This window comes from Carica papaya, chromosome 8, assembly GCF_054855325.1.
Source record: "Carica papaya isolate Zhongbai chromosome 8, ASM5485532v1, whole genome shotgun sequence".
NCBI classification, from domain to species: domain Eukaryota; kingdom Viridiplantae; phylum Streptophyta; class Magnoliopsida; order Brassicales; family Caricaceae; genus Carica; species Carica papaya.
In genome coordinates, this window is record NC_142316.1 from 21,292,707 (window position 1) to 21,306,513 (window position 13,807).

General features: G+C 45.4%; 1 non-coding gene and 20 pseudogenes across 1 annotated transcript; all 21 read left to right on the top strand.

The window, feature by feature from the left end:
• The first annotated feature begins 497 nt into the window (after positions 1–497).
• Positions 498–616, top strand: LOC148251636 (5S ribosomal RNA; annotated as a pseudogene).
• A 1,182-nt stretch (positions 617–1,798) lies between these two features.
• LOC148251637 (5S ribosomal RNA) lies at positions 1,799–1,917 on the top strand (annotated as a pseudogene).
• Positions 1,918–2,123: 206 nt separating this feature from the next.
• LOC148251638 (5S ribosomal RNA) lies at positions 2,124–2,242 on the top strand (annotated as a pseudogene).
• A 206-nt stretch (positions 2,243–2,448) lies between these two features.
• LOC148251639 (5S ribosomal RNA) lies at positions 2,449–2,567 on the top strand (annotated as a pseudogene).
• A 917-nt stretch (positions 2,568–3,484) lies between these two features.
• On the top strand, positions 3,485–3,603 carry LOC148251640 (5S ribosomal RNA; annotated as a pseudogene).
• Positions 3,604–3,809: 206 nt separating this feature from the next.
• On the top strand, positions 3,810–3,928 carry LOC148251641 (5S ribosomal RNA; annotated as a pseudogene).
• Positions 3,929–4,771: 843 nt separating this feature from the next.
• Positions 4,772–4,890, top strand: LOC148251642 (5S ribosomal RNA). The gene has a single exon (XR_015815545.1). It is a non-coding gene; the product is annotated as a 5S ribosomal RNA (ribosomal RNA).
• A 522-nt stretch (positions 4,891–5,412) lies between these two features.
• On the top strand, positions 5,413–5,531 carry LOC148251643 (5S ribosomal RNA; annotated as a pseudogene).
• A 206-nt stretch (positions 5,532–5,737) lies between these two features.
• Positions 5,738–5,856, top strand: LOC148251644 (5S ribosomal RNA; annotated as a pseudogene).
• Positions 5,857–6,063: 207 nt separating this feature from the next.
• Positions 6,064–6,182, top strand: LOC148251645 (5S ribosomal RNA; annotated as a pseudogene).
• A 560-nt stretch (positions 6,183–6,742) lies between these two features.
• Positions 6,743–6,861, top strand: LOC148251646 (5S ribosomal RNA; annotated as a pseudogene).
• Positions 6,862–7,067: 206 nt separating this feature from the next.
• Positions 7,068–7,186, top strand: LOC148251647 (5S ribosomal RNA; annotated as a pseudogene).
• Positions 7,187–7,747: 561 nt separating this feature from the next.
• On the top strand, positions 7,748–7,866 carry LOC148251648 (5S ribosomal RNA; annotated as a pseudogene).
• Positions 7,867–8,397: 531 nt separating this feature from the next.
• On the top strand, positions 8,398–8,516 carry LOC148251649 (5S ribosomal RNA; annotated as a pseudogene).
• A 206-nt stretch (positions 8,517–8,722) lies between these two features.
• On the top strand, positions 8,723–8,841 carry LOC148251650 (5S ribosomal RNA; annotated as a pseudogene).
• Positions 8,842–9,048: 207 nt separating this feature from the next.
• LOC148251651 (5S ribosomal RNA) lies at positions 9,049–9,167 on the top strand (annotated as a pseudogene).
• Positions 9,168–10,052: 885 nt separating this feature from the next.
• LOC148251652 (5S ribosomal RNA) lies at positions 10,053–10,171 on the top strand (annotated as a pseudogene).
• Positions 10,172–10,374: 203 nt separating this feature from the next.
• LOC148251653 (5S ribosomal RNA) lies at positions 10,375–10,493 on the top strand (annotated as a pseudogene).
• Positions 10,494–11,374: 881 nt separating this feature from the next.
• On the top strand, positions 11,375–11,493 carry LOC148251654 (5S ribosomal RNA; annotated as a pseudogene).
• Positions 11,494–12,357: 864 nt separating this feature from the next.
• On the top strand, positions 12,358–12,476 carry LOC148251655 (5S ribosomal RNA; annotated as a pseudogene).
• A 202-nt stretch (positions 12,477–12,678) lies between these two features.
• LOC148251656 (5S ribosomal RNA) lies at positions 12,679–12,797 on the top strand (annotated as a pseudogene).
• The last annotated feature ends 1,010 nt before the right edge of the window (positions 12,798–13,807 follow it).

The window sequence follows — 13,807 nt, forward strand, 5'->3', positions numbered from 1 at the left end:
GCAAAGGTGAGTCACGGTGCCGGGTAATTTTACTTGATATTAGAACAAGAAGGAGAGATGCAGAGTGCACGCACAAGGAAACAAATGACGGGAGGGGGGATGGAGGGAGAAAGCGTGTATGTATTTGCAGCGCAGAATGAAACATGAACGATCATACCAGCATTAATGCAATGGATTCTATTAGAAATCCGCAGGTAAGGGTACTTAGGCGAGAGTAGTACTAGGATGGGTTACCTCCTGCGAAGTCCTTATATTTCACCCATTTTCTTGGGAAGTCCTCGTGTTGCACCCATTTATTTGCAGATGATTCTTTCGACGTTACGTACAACTTGAATTATTGTCCGCAGGTTTATTCGCAAATGTGAGCCACGGCGCCGCGACATTTTACTTGATATTAGAATGAGAACGAGATGTGCAGTGCGCACGCACAAGGAAATAAATGACGGGAGGGGGAAGAAAGGAAAAGGAGTGTATGAATTTACAGTGTGAAATTAAACAGTTGCGATCATACCAGCACTAATACACCGGATCCCATCAGAACTCCGCAGTTAAGTGTGCTTGGGTGAGAGTAATATTTGGATGGGTGACCTCCTAAGAATTTCTCGTGTCGCACCAATTTTTTTTCAGACGGGTCGTTCGACGTTACGCGCGACTGGAACTATGGTTCGCTGGTTTATACGCAAATGTGAATCATCAAGCAGGGGTATTTTAATTGATATTAGAACGAGAAGGAGAGGTGCAGTGTGAACGCACAAGGAAATAAATGATGGGAGGGGAGAGGAAAAGAGAAGGGGTGTATGTATTTTCAGCACGAAATGAAACAGGTGCGATCACACCAGTTAAAATGCACCGGATCCCATCAGAACTCCGCAATTAATTGTGCTTTGGCGAAAGTAGTACAAGGATGGGTTACCTCCTTGGAAGTTCTCGTGTTGCACCCTTCTTTTTTTAGATGGGTCGTTCGACGTTACGCGCGACTGAAACTATGGTCTGCTGGTTTATACACAAATGTGAGTCAAGATGCAGGGGCATTTTAATTGATATTAGAACGAGAAGGAGAGGTGAAGTGTGAACGCACCAGGAAACAAATGACGGGAGGGGAAAGAAAAAAGAAGGAGTGTATGTATTTGCAGCGCGAAATGAAACATGTGCGATCATACCAGCACTAATGCACTGGATCCCATCAGAACTCTGCAGTTAAGTGTGCTTCGTCACGAGTAGTCCTCATGTTGCACCAATTTTTTTCGGATGGGCCGTTCGACGTTACGCGCGAATGGAATTATGAACCGCTGGTTCATTCGCAAAAGTGAGTCAAGGTTCTGGGGCATTTTATTTGATATTAGACCGAGAAGGAGAGATGCAGAGTTCACGCATAAGAAACAAATGACGGAAGGGGGTGTGGAAGGAGAAAGAGTGTATGTATTTGCAGCGTAGAATGAAACATGAGCTATCATACCAGCACTAATGCAACGAATTCTATCAAAACTCTGCAAGTTAAGGGTGGTTGGGCGAGAGTAGTACTTGGATGGGTGACCTCCTGCGAAGTCCTTATATTTCACCCATTTTCTTGGGAAGTCCTCGTGTTGCACCCATTTTTTTTGTAGATGATTCTTTCGACGTTACGCGCGACTTGAATTATGGTCCGCAGATTTATTCGCAAATGTGAGTTACGGTGCCGTCCCATTTTACTTGATAATAGAACGAGAATGGGAGGTGCAGTGCGCACGCACAAGAAAACAAATGACGGGAGGGGGAAGAAAGGAGAAGGAGTGAATGTATTTGCAGCGCGAAATTACACAGGTGCGATCATACTAGCACTAATGCACCGGATCCCATCAGAACTCCGTAGTTAAGTGTGCTTGGGCGAGAGTAGTTCTCGGATGGGTGATCTCTTGGGAGGTTCTCATGTCACACAAATTTTTTTTCAAACGGGTCGTTCGACGTTACGCGCGACTGGAGATATGGTCCGCTTGTTTATACGGAAATGTAAGTCAAGAAGCATGGGCATTTTAATCGATATTAGAACGAGAAGGAGAGGTGCAGTGTGAACGCACAAGAAAACAAATGATGGGATGGGGGAGGGAAGGAGAAGGAGTGTATGTATTTTCAGCACGAAATTAATCAGGTGCTATCATACCGGCACAAATGTACCGGATCCCATCAATACTCCGGAGTTAAGTGTGCTTTGGCGAAAGTAGTACAAGGATGGGTTACCTTCTGGGAAGTTCTCGTGTTGCACCCTTTTTTTTTTTAGATGGGTCATTCGACGTTATGCGCGACTGGAACTATAGTCCGCTGGTTTATACACAAATGTGAGAAAAGACGCATGGGCATTTTAATTAATTTTAGAACGAGAAGGAGAGGTTAAGTGTGAACGCACTCGTAAACAAATGACGGGATGGGAAAGAAAGAAGAAGGAGTGTATGTATTTGCAGCACAAAAATAAACAGGTGCTATCATACCAGCACTAATGCACCTTATCCCATCAGAACTCCGCAGTTAAGTGTGCTTGGGCGAGAGAAGTTCTTGGATGTGTGACCTCCTAGGAAGTCCTCGTGTTGCACCCATTATTTTTTGGATGGCTCGTTTGACGTTACGCACGAATAGAATTATGAACCACTGGTTCATTCGCAAAGGTAAGTCACGGTGCTGGGGCATTTTACTTGATATTAGAACGAGAAGGAAAGATGAAGAGTGCACGCAAAAGGAAACAAATGACGGGAGGGTGGATGGATGGAGAAAGAGTGTATCTATTTGCAGCAAAGAATGAAAAATGAGCGATCATACCAGCACTAATGCAACGGATTCTATCAGAACTCCGTAGTTAAGGGTGCTTGGGAGAGAATAGTACTAGGATGTGTGACCTCCTGCGAAGTCCTTATATTTCACCCATTTTATTGGGAAGTCCTCGTGTTGCACCCATTTTTTTGCAGAGGATTCTTTCGACGTTATGCGCGACTTGAATTATGGTCTGCAGGTTTATTCGCAAATGTGAGTCACGGCGCCGTGGCATTTTACTTGATATTAGAACAAGAACGGGAGGTGCAGTGCGCACGCACAAGGAAACAAATGACAGGGGGGGGGGGAAGAAAGGAGAAGGACTATATGTATTTGCAGCGGAAATTAAACAGGTGCGATCATACTAGCACTAATGCAATGGATTATATCAGAACTTCACAGGTTAAGGGTGCTTGGGCGAGAGTAGTACTAGGATGGGTGACCTCTAGCGAAGTCCTTATATTTTACCCATTTTCTTGGGAAGTCCTCGTGTTGCACACATTTTTTTGCAGATGATTCTTTCGATGTTACGCGCGACTTTAATTATGGTCTGCAGGTTTATTCGGAAATGTGAGTCACGGCGCCCTGGCATTTTACTTGATATTAGAACGAGAACAGGAAGTGCAGTGCGTACGCACAAGGAAACAAAAGACGGGAAGGGGAAGAAATGAGAAGGAGTGTATGTATTTGCAGCGCGAAATTAAGCAGGTGTGATCATACCAGCACTAATGCACCGGATCCCATCAGAACTCCGCAGTTATGTGTGCTTGGGCGAGAGTAGTACTCGGATGGGTGACCTCCTGGGAAATCTTCGTGTCGGACCAATTTTTTTTCAGACGGGTCGTTCGACGTTACGCGCGGCTGGAACTATTGTCCACTTGTTTATACGCAAATGTGAGTCAAGAAACAGGGGCATTTTAATCGATATTACAACGAGAAGGAGAGGTGCAGTGTGAGCGCATAAGAAAACAAATGATGGGAGGGGGGAGTGAAGGAGATGGACTGTATGTATTTTGAGCACGAAATGAAACAGTTGCGATCATACCAGCACAAATGCACCGGATCCCATCAGAACTCCGCAGTTAAGTGTGCTTTGGTGAAAGTAGTACAAGGATGGGTTACCTCCTGGGAAGTTCTCATGTTGCACCCATTTTTTTTTTTCAGATGGGTCGTTCGACGTTACGCGCGTCTAGAACTATGGTCCGCTGGTTTAAACGCAAATGTGAGTCAAAACGCAGGGGCATTTTAATTGACATTAGAACGATAAGGAGAGGTGAAGTCTGAACGCACCAGGAAACAAATGACGGGAGGGGGAAGAAAGGAGAAGGAGTGAATGTATTTGCAGCGCGAAATGAATCAGGTGCGATCATACAAGTACTAATGCACCGGCTTGGATGGGTGACCTCCTGGGAAGTCCTCGTGTTGCACTAATTTTTTTCCGGATGGGTCGTTCGACGTTACACGCGAATAGAATTATGAACTGCTGGTTCATTCGCAAAGGTGAGTCACGGTGCCGGGGCATTTTACTTTATATTAGAACGAGAAAGAGGGATGCAGAGTGTACGCAGAAGGAAACAAATGACGGGAGGGGGGATGGAAGGAGAAAGAGTGTATGTATTTGCAGCGCAAAATGAAACATGAGCGATCATACTTGAACTAATACAACGGATTCTATCAAAACTCCGCAAGTTAAGGGTGCTTGGGCGAGAGTAGTATTAGGATGGGTGACCTCCTGCGAAGTCTTTATATTTCACCCATTTTCTTGGGAAGTCCATGTGTTGCACCCATTTTTTTTGCAGATGATTCTTTCGACGTTACACGCGACTTGAATTGTGGTCCGCAGGTTTATTTGCAAATGTGAGTCACGGCGCCGTCGCATTTTACTCGATATTTGAACAAGAACGGGAGGTGCAGTGCGCACGCACAAGGAAACAAATGACGGGAGGGGGAATAAAGGAGAAGGAGTGAATATATTTGCAGCGCGAAATTAATCAGGTGCGATCATACCAGCACTAATGCACCGTATCCCATCTGAACTCCGCAGTTAAGTGTGCTTGGGCGAGAATAGTACTCGAATGGGTGACCTCTTGGGAAGTCCTCGTGTTGCACCTATTTTTTTTCGGATGGGTCGTTCGACGTTACACTAATAGAATTATGAACTACTGGTTCATTAGCAAAGGTGAGTCACGGTGCCGGGGCATTTTTCTTGATATTAGAATGAGTAAGAGAGATGCAGAGTGCACGCACAAGGAAACAAATGACGGGAGGGGGGATGGAAGGAGAAAGAGTGTATGTATTTGCAGCGTAGAATGAAACATGAGCGATCATACCACCACTAACGCAATGGATTCTATTAGAACTCCGCTAATTAAGGGTGCTTGGGCGAGAGTAGTACTAGGATGGGTGACCTCCTGCGAAGTCCTTATATTTCACCCATTTTCTTGGGAAGTCCTCGTGCTGCACCCATTTTTTTGCAGATGATTCTTTCGACGTCACGGGCGACTTGAATTATGGTCTCCAGGTTTATTTGCAAATGTGAGTCACGGCGCCGTGGCATTATACTTGATATTTGAACGACAACGGGAGGGGGAATAAAGGGGAAGGAGTGTATTTATTTGCAGCGACAAATTAAACAGGTGCGATCATACCAGCACTAATGCACCAGATCCCATCAGAACTCCGCAGTTAAGTGTGCTACTACGAGAGTAGTACTCGGATGGGTGACCTCCTGGGAAGTCCTCGTGTCGCAACAAATTTTTTTTAGACCGGTTGTTCGATGTTGCGCGCGACTGGAACTATGGTCCGCTGGTTTATACGCAAATGTGAGTTAAGAAGCAGGAGCATTTTAATCGATATTAGAACGAGAAGGAGAGGTGCAGTGTTATTGCACAAGGAAACAAATTATTGGAGGGGGGAGGGAAGGAGAAGGAGTGTATGTATTTTCAGCACGAAATGAAACAGGTGCGATCATACCAGCACAAATGCACCGGATCCAATCAGAACTCCGCAGTTAAGTGTGCCTTGGCAAAAGTAGTACAACGATGGGTTACCTCTTGGGAAGTTCTCGTGTTGCACCCATTTTTTTTTTCAGATGGGTCGTTCGACGTTACTCGCGACTGTAACTATGGTCCGTTGGTTTATACGCAAATGTGAGTCAAGATGCAGGGGCATTTTAATTGATATTAGAGCGAGAAGGAGAGGTGAAGTTTGAACGCACCAGGAAAATAATGACGCGAGGGGGAAGAAAGGAGAAGGAGTATATGTATTAGCAGCGCGAAATGAATGAGGTGCGATCATACCAGCACTAATGCACCGTATTCCATCAGAACTACGCAGTCAAGTGAGCTTGGGCGAGAGTAGTACTCGGATGAGTGACCTCCTGGGAAGTCCTCGTGTTGCACCCATTTTTTTTCGGATGGCTCATTCGACGTTGCGCACGAATCGAATTATGAAACGCTGGTTCATTCGCAAAGGTGAGTCACGGTGCCGGGGCATTTTACTTTATATTAGAACGAGAAGGAGAGATGCAGAGTGCACGCGCATGGAAACAAATGACGGGAGGGGGGATGGAAGGAGAAAACATGTATGTATTTGCAGCGCAGAATGAAACATGAGCGATCATACCAGAACTAATGCAACAGATTCTATCAAAACTTCGCAAGTTATGGGTGCTTGGGCGAGAGTAGTACTAGGATGGGTGACCTCCTGCGAAGTCCTTATATTTCACCCTTTTTCTTGGAAAGTCCTCGTGTTACACCCATTTTTTTGAAGATGATTCTTTCGACGTTGCACGCGACTTGAATTATGGTCCGCAGGTTTATTCGCAAATGTGAGTCACGGCACCATAGCATTTTACTTGATATTTGAACGAGAAGGCTCTTGCAGTGCGCACGCACACGGAAACAAATAACGGGTGGGGGAAGAAAGGAGAAGGAGTGTATGTATTTGAAGCGCGAAATGAAACAGGTGCAATAATACCAGCATTAAAGAACTAGATCCCATCAGAACTCCGCAGTTAAGTGTGCTTGGGCGAGAGTAGTACTTGGATGGGTTACCTCCTGGGAAGTTCTCGTGTTGTACCCATTTTTTTTTTAGATGGGTCGTTCGACGATACGCGCGACTGGAATTATGGTCCGCTGGTTTATACGCAAATATGAGTCAAGACGCAGGGGCATTTTAATTGATATTAGAACGAGAAGGAGATGTGAAGTGTGAACGCACCAAGAAACAAATTTCGGGAGGGAGAAGAAAGGTGAAAGAGTGTATGTATTTGCAGCGCGAAATGAAACAGGTGCGATCATACCAGCACTAATGCACCGGATCCCATCAGAACTCCGCAGTGAAGTGTTCTTGAACGAGAGTAGTACTCGGATGGGTGACCTCCTGGGAAGTCCTAGTGTTGCACCAATTTTTTTTCGGATGTGTTGTTCGACGTTACGCGCGAATCGAATTATGAAACTCTGGTTCATTCGCAAAGGTGAGTCACGGTGCAGGGGCATTTTACTTGATATTAGAACGAGAAGAAAAGATGCAGAGTGCACGCATAAGGAAACAAATGACAGGAGGGGGGATGAAAGGAGAAAGAGTGTATGTATTTGCAGCGCAGAATGAAACATGAGCGATCATACCAGTACTAATACAACGGATTCTATCAGAACTCCGCAAGTTAAGGGTGCATGGGCGAGAGTAGTACTAGGATGGGTGACCTCCTGCGAAGTCCTTATATTTCACCCATTTTCTTGGGAAGTCCTCGTGTTGCACCCATTTTTTTGTAGATGATTCTTTCGACGTTACGCGCGACTTGAATTATGGTCCGCAAGTTTATTTACAAATGTGAGTCTCGGCGCCATGACATTTTACTTGATATTTGAACGAGAACGGGAGTTGCAGTGCGCGCGCACAAGGAAACAAATGACGGGAGGGGGAAGAAAGGAGAAGGAGTGAATATATTTGCAGCGCGAAATTAATCAGGTGCGATCATACCAGCACTAATGCACCGGATCCCATCAGAACTCTGCAGTTAAGTGTGCTTGGGAGAGAGTAGTACTCGGATGCGTGACCTCCTAGGAAGTCCTCGTGTTGCACGCATTTTTTTTCGGATGGGTCGTTCGACGTTACGCGCGAATGGAATTATGAACCGCTGGTTCATTCGCAAAGATGAGTCACGGTGCCGAAGCATTTTACTTGATATTAGAACGAGAAAGAGAGATGCAGAGTGCACGCACAAAGAAACAAATGATGGGAGGGGGGATGGAAGGAGAAAGAGTGTATGTATTTGTAGCGCAGAGTGAAACATGAGTGATCTTACCAGCACTAATGCAACGGATTCTATCAGAACCCCACAAGTTAAGGATGCTTTGGGGAGAGTAGTACTAGGATGGGTGACCTCCTGCGAAGTCCTTATATTTCACCCATTTTTTGCAGATGATTCTTTTGACGTTACGCGCGACTTGAATTATGGTTCGCAGGTTTATTCGCAAATGTGAGTCACGGCGCCGTGGCATTTTACTTGATATTAGAATGAGAACGAGAGGTGCAGTGCGCACGCACAAGGAAACAAAATTACGGGAGGGGGAAGAAAGGAGAAGGAGTGTATGTATTTGCAGTGTAAATTTAAATAGGTGTGATCATAGTAGCACTAATGCACCGGATCCCATCAGAACTCCGTAGTTAATTATGCTTGGGCGAGAGTAGTACTCGGATGGGTGACCTCCTGGGAAGTCCTCGTGTCGTACAAATTTTTTTTCAGATGGGTCGTTCGACGTTACACGCGACTGGAACTATGGTCCGCTGGTTTACACGCAAATGTGAGTCAAGAAGCAGGGACATTTTAATCGATATTAGAATGAGATGGAGAGATGCAGTGAGAACGCACAAGGAAACAAATGATGGGAGGGGGGAGGGAAGGAGAAGGAGTGTATGTATTTTCAGCACGAAATGAAACAGTTGCGATCATACCAGCATAAATGCACCGGATCTTATCAGAACTCTGCAGTTAAGTGTGCATTGGCGAAAGTAGTACAAGGATGGGTTACCTCCTGGGAAGTTCTCGTGTTGTACCTATTTTTTTTTTCAGATGGGCCGTTCGACGTTACACTCGACTGGAACTATGGTCCGCTGGTTTATACGCAAATGTGAGTCAAAACGCAGGGGCATTTTAAATGATATTAGAACGAGAAGGAGATGTAAAGTGTGAACGCACCAGGAAACAAATAACGGGACGGGGAAGAAAGGATAAGGAGTGTGTGTATTTGCAGCGCGAAATGAAACAGGTGCGATCATACCAGCACTAATGCACTGGATCCCATCAGAACTCCGCAGTTAAGTGTGCTTGGGCGAGAGTAGTACTCGGATGTGTGACCTCCTGGGAAGTCCTCGTGATGCACCCATTTTTTTTCGGATGGGTCTTTCGACATTACGCGCGAATGGAATTATGAACCGTTGGTTCATTCGCAAAGGTGAGTCAAGGTGCCAGGGCATTTTACTTGATATTAGAACGAGAAGGAGAGGTGCAGTGTGAACGCACAAGGAAACAAATGACAAGAGGGGGGAGGGAAGGAGAAGGTGTGTATGTATTTGCAGCGCGAAATGAAAGATGTGCTATCATACCAGCACTAATTCACCGGATCCTATCAAAACTCTGTAGTTAAATGTGCTTGGGCGAGAGTATTACTCGGATGGGTGACCTCTTGGGAAGTCCTCATGTTGCACCCATTTTCTTCGGATGGGTCGTTTGACATTACGCGCGAATGGAATTATGAACCGTTGGTTCATTCGCAAAGGTGAGTCACGGTGCCGTCGCATTTTTCTTGATATTAGAACAAGAAGGAGAGATGCAGAGTGCACGCACAAGGAAACTAATGACGGGAGGGGGGACGGAAGGAGAAAGAGTGCATGTCTTTGCAGCGCATAATGAAACATGAGCGATCATACAAGCACTAATGCAACGGATTCTATAAAAACTCCGCAAGTTAAGGGTGCTTGGGCGAGAGTAGTACTAGGATGAGTGACCTCCTGCGAAATCCTTATATTTCACCCATTTTCTTGGAAAGTCCTCGTGTTGCACCCATTTTTTTGCAGATGATTCTTTCGACGTTACGTGCGACTTGATTTATGGTCCGCAGGTTTATTTGCAAATGTGAGTCACGGCGCCGTGGCATTTTACTTGATATTTGAACGATAAGGGGAGATGCAGTGTGCACGCACAAGGAAACAAACGACGGGAGGGGGAAGATAGGAGAATGAGAGTATGTATTTGCAGCGCAAAATGAAACAGGTGCGATCATACCAGCACTGATGCACCGGATCCTATCAGAATTCCGCAGTTAAGTGTGCTTGGGCGAGAGTAGTACTCGGATGGGTGACCTCCTAGGATGTCCTTGTTTTGTACATATTTTTTTTCAGACGGGACGTTCGATGTTACGCGTGACTGGAACTATGGTCCGCTGGTTTATACGCAAATGTAAGTCAAGAAGCAGAACGTTTTAATCGATATTAAAACGAGAAGGAGAGGTGCAGTGTGAACGCACAAGGAAATAATTGATGGGAGGTGAGAAGGAAGGAGAAGGAGTATGTATTTTACGCACGAAATGAAACAGGTGCGATCATACCAGCACAAATGCACCATATCCCATTAGAACTCCGCAGTTAAGTGTGTTTTGACGAAAGTAGTACAAGGATGGGTTACCTTTTGTGAAGTTCTCGTGTTGCACCCATTTTTTTTCAGATGGGTCGTTCGACATTACGCGCGACTGGAACTATGGTCCGCTGGTTTATATGTAAATGTGAGTCAAGACGCAGGGGCATTTTAAAATATCTTAAAATGAGAAAGAGAAGTGAAGTGTGAACGCACTAGGAAACAAATGACAGGAGGGGGAAGAAAGGAGAAGGTGTGTATGTATTTGCAGTGCGAAATGAAACAGGTGCGATCATACCAGCACTAATGCACCGGAACCCATCAGAACTACACAAGTAAGTGTGCATGGGCGATTGTACTACTTAGATGGGTGATCTCCTAGGAAGTCCTCGTGATGCACCCATTTTTTTTCGGATGGGTCGTTCGACGTTACGCGCGAATGGAATTATGAACCGCTGGTTCATTCGCAAAGGTGAGTCACGGTGCCAGGCATTTTACTTGATATTAGAACGAGAAGAAGAGATGCAGAGTGCACGCACAAGGAAACAAATGACGGGAGGGGGGATGGAAGGAGAAAGAGTGTATGTATTTGCAGCGCAGAATGAAACATGAGCGACCATACCAGCACTAATGCAACGGATTCTATCAGAACTCCGCAAGTTAAGGGTGCTTGGGCGAGAGTCTAGGATGGGTGACCTCCTGCGAAGTCCTTATATTTCGCCCATTTTCTTGGGAAGTCCTCGTGTTGCACCCATTTTTTTGCAGATGATTCTTTCGACATTACGTGCGACTTGAATTATGGTCCGCAGGTTTATTCGCAAATGTGAGTCACGATGCAGGGGCATTTTAATTGATATTAGAACGAGAAAAAGAGGTTCAGTGTGAACCCACAAGGAAACAAATAATGGGAGGTGGGAGGAAAGGAGAAGTACTGTATGTATTTTCAGCACGAAATGAAATAGGTGCGATCATACCAGCAAAAATGCACCGGATCCCATCAGAACTCCGCAGTTAAGTGTGCTTTGGCGAAAGTAGTACAAGGATGGGTTACCTCCTGGGAAATTCTCGTGTTGCACCCTTTTTTTTCAGATAGGTTGTTCGACATTACACGCGACTGGAACTATGGTCCGCTGGTTTATACGTAAATGTGAGTCAAGACGCAGCGGCATTTTAATTGATATTAGAACGAAAAGGAGAGGTGAAGTGTGAACGCACCAGGAAACAAATGACGGGAGGGGGAAGAAAGGAGAAGGAGTGAAAGGAGTGAATGTATTTGTAGCGCGAAATGAAACAGGTGCGATCATACTAGCACTAATGCACCGGATCCCATCAAATATCTGCAGTTAAGTGTGCTTGGGAGAGAGTAGTACTCGGAAGGGTGACCTCCTGGTAAGTCCTCGTGTTGCAAGCTTTTTTTTTCAGATGGGTCTTTTGACATTACTCGCGAATGGAATTATGAACCATTGGTTCATTCGCAAAGGTGAGTCACGATGCCAGGGCATTTTACTTGATATTAGAACGAGAAGGAGAGATGCACAGTGCACGCACAAGGAAACAAATGAAATGAGGGGGGATGAAAGGAGAAAGAGTGTATGTATTTGTAGCGCAGAGTGAAACATGAGCGATCTTACCAGCACTAATGCAACAGATTCTATCAGAACTCCGCAAGTTAAGGGTGCTTTGGTGAGAGTAGTACTAGGATGGGTGACATCCTTCGAAGTCCTTATATTTCACCCATTTTTTTGCAGATGATTCTTTCGACGTTACGCGCGACTTGAATTATGGTCCGCAGGTTTATTCGCAAATGTGAGTCACGGCGCCGTGGCATTTTACTTGATATTAGAACGAGAACGAGAAGTGCAGTGCGCACGCACAAGGAAACAAAATTACGGGAGGGGGAAGAAAGGAGAAGGAGTGTATGTATTTGCAGTGCAAAATTAAATAGATGTGATCATACTAGCACTAATGCACCGGATCTCATCAGAACTCCGTAGTTAATTATGCTTGGGCGAGAGTAGTACTCGGATGGGTGACCTCCTGGGAAGTCCTCGTGTCGTACGAATTTTTTTTCAGACGGGTCGTTCGACGTTACGCGCGACTGGAACTATGGTCCGCTGGTTTATACGCAAATGTGAATCAAGAAGAAGGGGCATTTTAATCAATATTAGAATGAGATGGAGATGTGCGGTGATAACGCACAAGGAAACAAATGATGGGAGGGGGAGGGAAGGAGGAGTGTATGTATTTTCATCACGAAATTAAATAGGTGCAATCATATCAGCACCAAAGCACGGTATCCCATCAAAACTTCGCAGTTAAGTGTGCTTGGGCGAGAGTAGTACTCAGATGGGTGACATCCTGGGAAGTCCTCGTGTTGCACCCATTTTTTTTCGGATGGGTCGTTCGACGTTACGCGCGAATGGAATTATGGAACGCTGGTTCATTCGCAAAGGTGAATCACGGTGCTGGGGTATTTTACTTGACATTAGAACGAGAAGAAGAGATGCAGAGTGCACGCATAAGGAAACAAATGAATGGAGGGGGGATGGAAGGAGAAAGAGTGTATGTATTTGCAGCGGAGAATGAAACATGAGCAATCGTACCACCACTAATGCAACAGATTCTATCAGAACTCCGCAAGTTAAGGGTACATGGGCGAGAGTAGTACTAGGATGGGTGACGTCCTGCGAAGTCCTTATATTTCACCCATTTTCTTGGGAAGTCCTCGTGTTGCACCCATTTTTTTGTAGATGATTCTTTTGACGTTACGCGTGACTTGAATTATGGTCCGCAAGTTTATTTGCAAATGTGAGTCACGGCGCCGTGGCATTTTACTTGATATTTGAACGAGAACGGGAGATGCAGTGCGCACGCACAAGGAAACAAATGACGGGAGGGGGAAGAAAAGAGAAGGAGTGAATGTATTTGCAGCGCGAAATTAATCAGGTGCGATCCTACCAGCACTAATGCACCGGATTCTATCAGAACTACGCAGTTAAGTGTGCTTGGGAGAGAGTAGTACTCGGATGCGTGACCTCCTGGGAAGTCCTCGTGTTGCACAAATTTTTTTTCGAATGGGTCATTCGACGTTACGCGCGAATGGAATTATGAACCGCAGGTTCATTCGCAAAGATGAGTCACGGTGCCGGGGCATTTTACTTGATATTAGAACGAGAAGGAGAGATGCAGAGTGCACGCACAAGGAAACAAATGATGGGAGGGGGGATAGAAGGAGAAAGAGTGTATGTATTTGCAGCGCAGAGTAAAACATGAGCGATCTTACCAGCACTAATGCAACAGATTCTATTAGAACTCCGCAAGTTATGGGTGCTTTGGCGAGAGTAGAACTATGATGGGTGACCTCCTGCGAAGTCCTTATATTTCACCGATCTT